Below are 6,886 nucleotides of genomic sequence, written 5' to 3'. Positions count from 1 at the left end.
TTTATTTATTTGTGAAGCTGAGATGATAATTAGCCTCCCACCGCCCACCTCCTTGTGGTTGTGAGGCAGATGTAAGGCGATCTTCTGCTACGCTGATGTGAGGCGTTATTATGACTAACCCTAAGGAGCAAGCTGGAGAGTGGGACCAAAGAGACAGGGGTCAGGCAGAGCAGCCAGGTCCAGGCTAGGGGACTGTGCAAGAGGGCACTGTGCATCTGTGGACCACAGCTAGGAGAGGGGATGAGAGGTCAGCTGAGAATGGGTCTTGAAAGCTGGGGAAGCAGTGGGTAGCAAGAAGGATTGGTGGCACAAATGTCTTTGAAATGCACATGTCCCTGGCCTTGGTCTTTGGAGGTGCTTAGTCCTGGGGGACTCCATCAGGTGCTTTAATATGACTCGAGAAGAGTGAAGGGGGCTGGAAAGATGGCTGAATAGGGAAGAGCACTTGTGTCACAATCGTGAGGACCTGAGAGGGCGCTCCAGCGACCATACCAGGTGGGCAGTGAATGGGTGTGAATGCATCTGAAAGCCCAGTGCTGTTGGAGGCAGAAGGCAGGGGGATTGTTGGGGCAATCACCAGAGAACTGGTAAACTCCAGATTCACTGAGAGACCCTGTCTCAAAAGTCAGGTGGAAGCTGGATGTGTTAGCTCACATCTTTAATCTTAGCATTCAGGAGGCAGAGACAGGTGGATCTCTGCGAGAGTTTGAGACCATCCTGGTCTACATGAGCCAGCTTGGGCTACATAATGAGATCCTGTCTCTAGTGAATAAACCACTAAAAACAAGACGGAGATCTATAGAGAAAGACATCTGACATTGACCTCTGGAGGCTGCATGATCACTCAAATGCGCATGTGCATTAGTTGTTTATTTCCCGGAAGAAGAGCATTCTCAGAGAGAGGACATGGCTCTCTAGGGCCTCTTGTATGGTTCAGCTTCCCCTCAGCCTGGTTTAGTTGATGTGCTGAAAATGAGACCCTTCAGTCCCCTGCGACCTCCTAAAGCTTGGCCTAGGACATTCAGTAAACACAGCTCCAGTGTTCTTTAGAGCACACTGTCCACCACCTGCTAAAACACATGTGTGGCTGGACTGAACCCTGTTGCTGCTACTCCAGGTAATGGACTCCCCTGAGCTTGTCTGGGAAACATAAGCTAAGCTCGGAGATGCCTGTGAGCCCTCCCCATAGTGCCCCTGTCCCCTCTGGGCAGGATGCGGGAGATGCTGTTCTGTTTTCCAGGCGTCAGGAATGTGGCTGTCTGTCCCTGGCTGGTGGTCTGCTTTAATCTTGAGGATCCTGGGAGTCACGAGGAGAGTCGGGTTACATCCTGGCACTGGCAGTAAGAAATATTAGAGCCAAATTTGTGGCCCACCCCTCATGAATGGATCAAAGTTTATGGGATGTTTATTTTGTATTAGTCCCATCCTTGGCTCCACTTTATAGCTTTACTCTGCATGGACGCCCCACCCCCTCACCTGCTTCTAATTTATGTCATCTTGCTGAGCGCTTTGTAAGCTGCCTTAAATCCTTCTGTGAAACAAAGGGATGCAATCCCAAACAGACAAACAAACAAGGGAATACCCTTTCTCTCTACCAGACAGCACATCATAATTTTTGACTTGGGAGACAGGATCCCCAACAGCTCCTAATGTCCCCCAGGGCTGTTGTTCTCCAACAAGACCAGCCAGGCAGATAAACAGAGCCAAGTGTCTCCTCCCCAAGGAGTGGAAAGACAAAAAGCAAATGATACACCGGAAGTCGGGTGGCGATAGGGCCGTGAGGAAACGCAAGCAGAGTGGCAGAGGTGGCCTGCCCAGTGGGGTGGACACGCTGGGAGGGACATGCGGACAGAACCGAAGCAAGAGAGAGGTAGTCAGGGTGCCTATAACAAGAGCGTAGGCAGGCTGGGGGAGGGCTGGGCACAGTGCCAGTGTGGAGGCTGTGGCGCTCGAGCTGAGCGAGTGAAGAGGAGACTGATGACTGGTCCTCTCCGGCAGTACCGACTTGTGCTCTAACACGACAGGCCTTCTATGGGTTTGGGCAGATGCCTGACACGATCAGACTTAAATGCTAGCATAATCACTGTGACCCACAGGGTCGGTCAGAAACTGCAGGAGTCCAGACAGCAGTGAATAAAGGTTGAAACGATGACGGTGATCAGAATCTGCAATTCTCCACACTATATGACTCTTTTAGAAGTCTGGTGTGTGTCTGTGTGTGTGTGCACTTGTGTGTTGGAGGGTGCATGTGCACACGTGTGCATGTGCCTGTGGAGGCTAAAAGCCATTTCCACGTGCTATTCCTGAGGTTCTGTTCATCTTGTTTTTAAAGACAGTCTTTTTATTGATCTGGAGCTCACCAACTAGATGAGTCTGGCTGGCCAGTGTGCCTCAGGGATCCTCTGTCTCTGCCTCGCCAATGCTGGGATTACGAGTGTGTCCTCAAATACCTGGCTTATTCTGTAACTGACGGGGCTCGAACTCAAAGTCTTTACCCGTGGAGTCATCTCAGACCTAGAGCTCAGTTTTGCACTTGGTTTTGGTCATTCATGTTGCATGCTGTCTATCACTTTTGTACCCAAAAAAGTCTTGTGGGGGAAGCTGCCCAGATCTCCTTCTAGGCCCCTGCCCCATCTTCATGTCGTGGTGTGCCAGGACTCGTCTCGTGCCTTTCTCCTTTGTGTTAGGCTGTCGCCAGCATCCCCTCCCACTCTGCACAGGGTTCTGTCATAGTCTTCTGGGCTTCTCTGTGTGGTGAGCCTTTCCTGGCTCGGCTTTAGCCTCTCTCTCTCTCTCTCTCTCACTCTTAGAAATGACTCCATTGTTATCCCTGGCCAGTCGCAGTGAAAATGTGGTTCCTACCTCAGAAGTTATTAGAGAATTTGAGCTGTGGCGATGGATCAGTAGATAAAGTGGTTACTACCTACCTACCTGAGTTCAGATCCCCGGGACACAGAAAAACCACGTGTGGTGGCACATGCTTATAGCCCTAGTTTGTTCGAGGGGTAGCAATTGAAGGATCCCAGGGGCTTTCTGGCCCATGAATCTAGCAGAAATGGTGAGCTCCGGGTTCAGTGATAGATCGTGTACCAAAAATGATGTGGAGAAGTGATTGTGGAAGACACCCAACCTTGATGTCTGGGGAGCGCGCATGCGCACACGAATACACATGCCCGTCTCCACACACAAAAAGTTGTTAAGGGACTACAGCTGGCTACAGCAGTGAGTGCTCAAGTCAGCATGAGCCCATGATTCCAGCCTCGCTTGCTCTAGTGCTCCCAGGACAACCTCACCGACACTGGTGTTCAAGACCACACATGTGGAGAAACCCCAGAAGCCCCAGACTCCGATGTTGGATCGACCTCTTGACCTCAGTCAGCCCTTAGCTGTTGTTGACGTTAGAAGCAGAAAGGTCAAGCCCACGCGCTCACACTTTTTTTTTTGCTCCAAACCTGCCCCTCCTCCCGCAGTCTCTTCTGCATGAACAGCAGCATAATCCCTTGAGTTGCCCCATCTAGAGCTCTGAGTCATTCCTGACTCTTCCCTGTATCCAGCAGGTCCACAGGTTCAAGGGAATGTCATTTGTATTATATTGGTGATCCATCTCCTCCTCTCAGTCTTCTGGCCACTGCCTGGGTTCAGGGGCTTAGCATCTCCTGCTTCCTGTGATGCAATGGTCTTTTCTTTCTTCCACATTGTCTCTGCAGTGGAGGGTCTAAAACACAAACTGCACGTTCTTCTGCCTCATTTCTATGACTCCCAGAAGAAAGTCACACTCTGGAGTTGTATACTGGATTTTGAGGATTAGGCCCTACTTGTTTGCCCTGCCCCTGGCCCAGGACACACCCCCTTTCTGCCCCTCTGCTCCTGATCCAGGACACACCCCCTTCCTGCCCCCTGCCCCTGGTCCAGGACACACCCCCTTCCTGCCCCCTACCCCTGGTCCAGGACACACCCCCTTTCTGCCCTCTGCTCCTGGTCCAGGACACACCCCCTTCCTGCCCCCTGCCCCTGGCCCAGGACACACCCCCTTCCTGCCCCCTGCCCCTGGTCCAGGACACACCCCCTTCCTGCCCCCCCTGCCCCTGGTCCAGGACACACCCTCTTCCTGGTCCCTACCCCTGGCCTAAGACACCCCCTTCTTGCCCCCTGCCCCTGGTCCAGGACAAACCCGATTGCTGCCCTCTGATCCTGGCCCAGGACACATACTCTTCTCTTGGCCAATGACTTCTGGAGTGTCACCACTGCAGGCCATGTGGGATTATACTTCCTTCCTCTCATCTTATTCTCCCAGGGGAGTGTTCCATCCCAGCTCCTTCCAGAACTTTCCCATGCTCTTCTGCATATCCAGATTCAGGGTGGTAAGTTGTGCCTCTTCTCCTTCCTTAAGATTCCCTACAACTGTCAAGAATGGAGTTCAAGAAGGTCTGTGGCAGCACTGACCAGCCAGGCCACCAGGAAGAAGGAAGGGACTTCAGAATGGGACCTGAGGTGAGCACGCAAGTGAGTGAAGGGGAATTTCCCAGCCATCCCTGGGACAGCCTTCCCTACAGATCCCCAGAGGACCAGCAGCTGGAACAACAGGGATGACCAAGGAGGGCCTGTGGTGGGACGGGCCCTGTTGACAAATTCAAAGTACCTGAACTGGAAACCGGGTCACTTCGCCTTGATGAGAGTGGCAGGGTCACTGCATGTGGTTTCCCGAGTCTCATGACTGACTGAGCGTACAGTGGGTGGGGCAGTGCCCCGTGACCTCTGGGCAGCTCCCCGGTTCCAGCAGACGGGAAGGAAACTCATGGTTGGTGAGAGCCCCTGAGGCCCTCAGCACCCACAGGAGCACCTCTTTTTCTTCTATTTGTTGAGATGAGTTTTGCTACAGAATAAGCCTTTGGTGTGAAGTCATGGAGTTCTCTGCAGAGCCCTAGCCCCAGGACCTGCCCTTGAGCCCTTCACTCCAGCAGTCCACCAAAGGAAAGGCCTGGAAAGACAGGCGCAGTCAAAGAGAGCTAGGGAGAGAACATGCCACTGAGAGAATAGGATGACAGGAAAGAGGTTCACTCCACGTGGCCTGCAGGTGGTGACACTCCACTGGGAGCAGACTGTATAGCAGGAGAACATTTGGCTGGCACCAGCACGTTGGGACCGCCCGATACTCAGTGTGGCCACTCGCTCGCTCTCAGCATTACTGTCCTGAGAGGATGGTGCCCATCAGCATCTCGAAAGTCAGACTGACTGGCCTGTGGAATCCACGGCTCATCTACCTTTCCTAGGGGAAGTCGTGGTGGCTTAGACATCTAACCTGCCCACGGGATGATCACCTTTGAGAGACCAGAAAGGGCCCCTCTCCGTCTTTTCTACCCTGGGAGCAGCTCTCCTGCCTTGGCCCCTCTCATTCCTGAAAATGTATGCCTACTCCAAGTTAGTCTCTACCTGTCTACCCTCTGCGACCACAGGCACCAACAGATGAGGAACGCAGCAGCTTGGCAGCCCAGTGGCCTCTGACCTCACTCATCTCTAGCCAGACCAGTGCCATTTCAAGGGATGTCAACACAGCCACCAAGGATGCTACAGTTGGGGTGGCTGGCTCTGGGGCTGGGATTGGGACTGTCTTGGGAGGAACTCTTCCCTGAAGCAACAGCTCTTCTCCTACGTGATTCTGGGTCTTGCCCTCTCCGAGGCTTGGGGCTCTTCTGCCTAATGGTGGCCTTTCTCACCCTCTTGGCCATGTGAAGCAGCTGTCTCCACTTCCAACTCCCATAGTTCTTTTGTGTCCTGTCTGCCCTGGATGCTCCTTTTCCTGTCCCTCCCCAGGAACTCTTGGGGAAGTGCTTGGCTCAGGGTTTGATGGAGAGAAGATGAATAAATACTGTATTAATAAGGAGAGAGGGAGAGAGAGAGAGGCCAAGAAGGACATTTAGTGGATCAGAAGATGTACCTGCTGTGAGCCCATTCTGAAAGGAAGAGAAAGACAGCCAAAAAAGAACCAGAGACAATAAAATCTAATGTGGGGGAAATCCAAAATAAAAGAAACAGTTCAGCATAGGAAAATATGTCAGCCACGGGGTTTAGAAAGGTAACCTAATATGAACACACACACAAATATGAATGTAAAAATCTGGAAAGAAAACATGGGCAAGACATGAAAATCATAATAAAATATAAATAAATATAATAAAATAATAACATTGAAATAAATGTTTGATATTTTTGTTTTGTGTTATATGCCAACATTGGGAAGCTATAAACAGGATGTTAAACTGGAAGACAGAGGACTGATGTGAAGGCTCAGCTGATGCAGATGCTGGTCATTTCTGGGACCCACGTGGTGAAAATAGAGAATTACTTCTCCTAAGTTATCTTCTGGCCTTCACATGTGCCCAGTGGGACACACACACAAACACACACACACACACACACACACACACACACACACACAAATATAAAGGAACAAAATTTTTATTGAGTGAAACTTCAAAAAGAGAAACAAAAAACAAACATTAGAACAAGAAGGCAAGACATGAGGGATGAGATCAAATGCACAAATAATATTTAGTGAGACCAAGTTAAAATTCTAGAGAAAAAGAATTTCAGCTTGCTTGTAAAAGTTCAATTAAGAACCGGGCGTGGTGGTGCACGCCTTTAATCCCAGCACTCGGGAGGCAGAGGCAGGTGGATCGCTGTGAGTTCAAGCCAGCCTGGTCTACAAAGTGAGTCCAGGACAGTCAAGGCTACGCAGAGAAATCCTGCCTTGAAAAACTAACACCAAAAAAAAAAAAAAAAAAAAAAAGTGATGAAACCTTATATACCAACAGGAAGTTATAAGAAGAACTGGGCATGGTGGCACACACCTTTAATCCCAGCACTCAGGAGGCAGACACAAGTGGAT

At 50.8% G+C, this 6,886-nt stretch overlaps 1 pseudogene; it reads left to right on the top strand.

Moving 5' to 3' along the window:
* The first annotated feature begins 4,410 nt into the window (after positions 1-4,410).
* LOC127196959 (ATP synthase F(0) complex subunit C2, mitochondrial-like) lies at positions 4,411-5,730 on the top strand (annotated as a pseudogene).
* The last annotated feature ends 1,156 nt before the right edge of the window (positions 5,731-6,886 follow it).

The sequence above is a fragment of the Acomys russatus genome, chromosome 13, assembly GCF_903995435.1.
Source record: "Acomys russatus chromosome 13, mAcoRus1.1, whole genome shotgun sequence".
In the NCBI taxonomy this organism is placed as follows: domain Eukaryota; kingdom Metazoa; phylum Chordata; class Mammalia; order Rodentia; family Muridae; genus Acomys; species Acomys russatus.
Note: the sequence above shows the minus strand (reverse complement) of the source record. Positions and strands in the feature narration are given on the sequence as shown.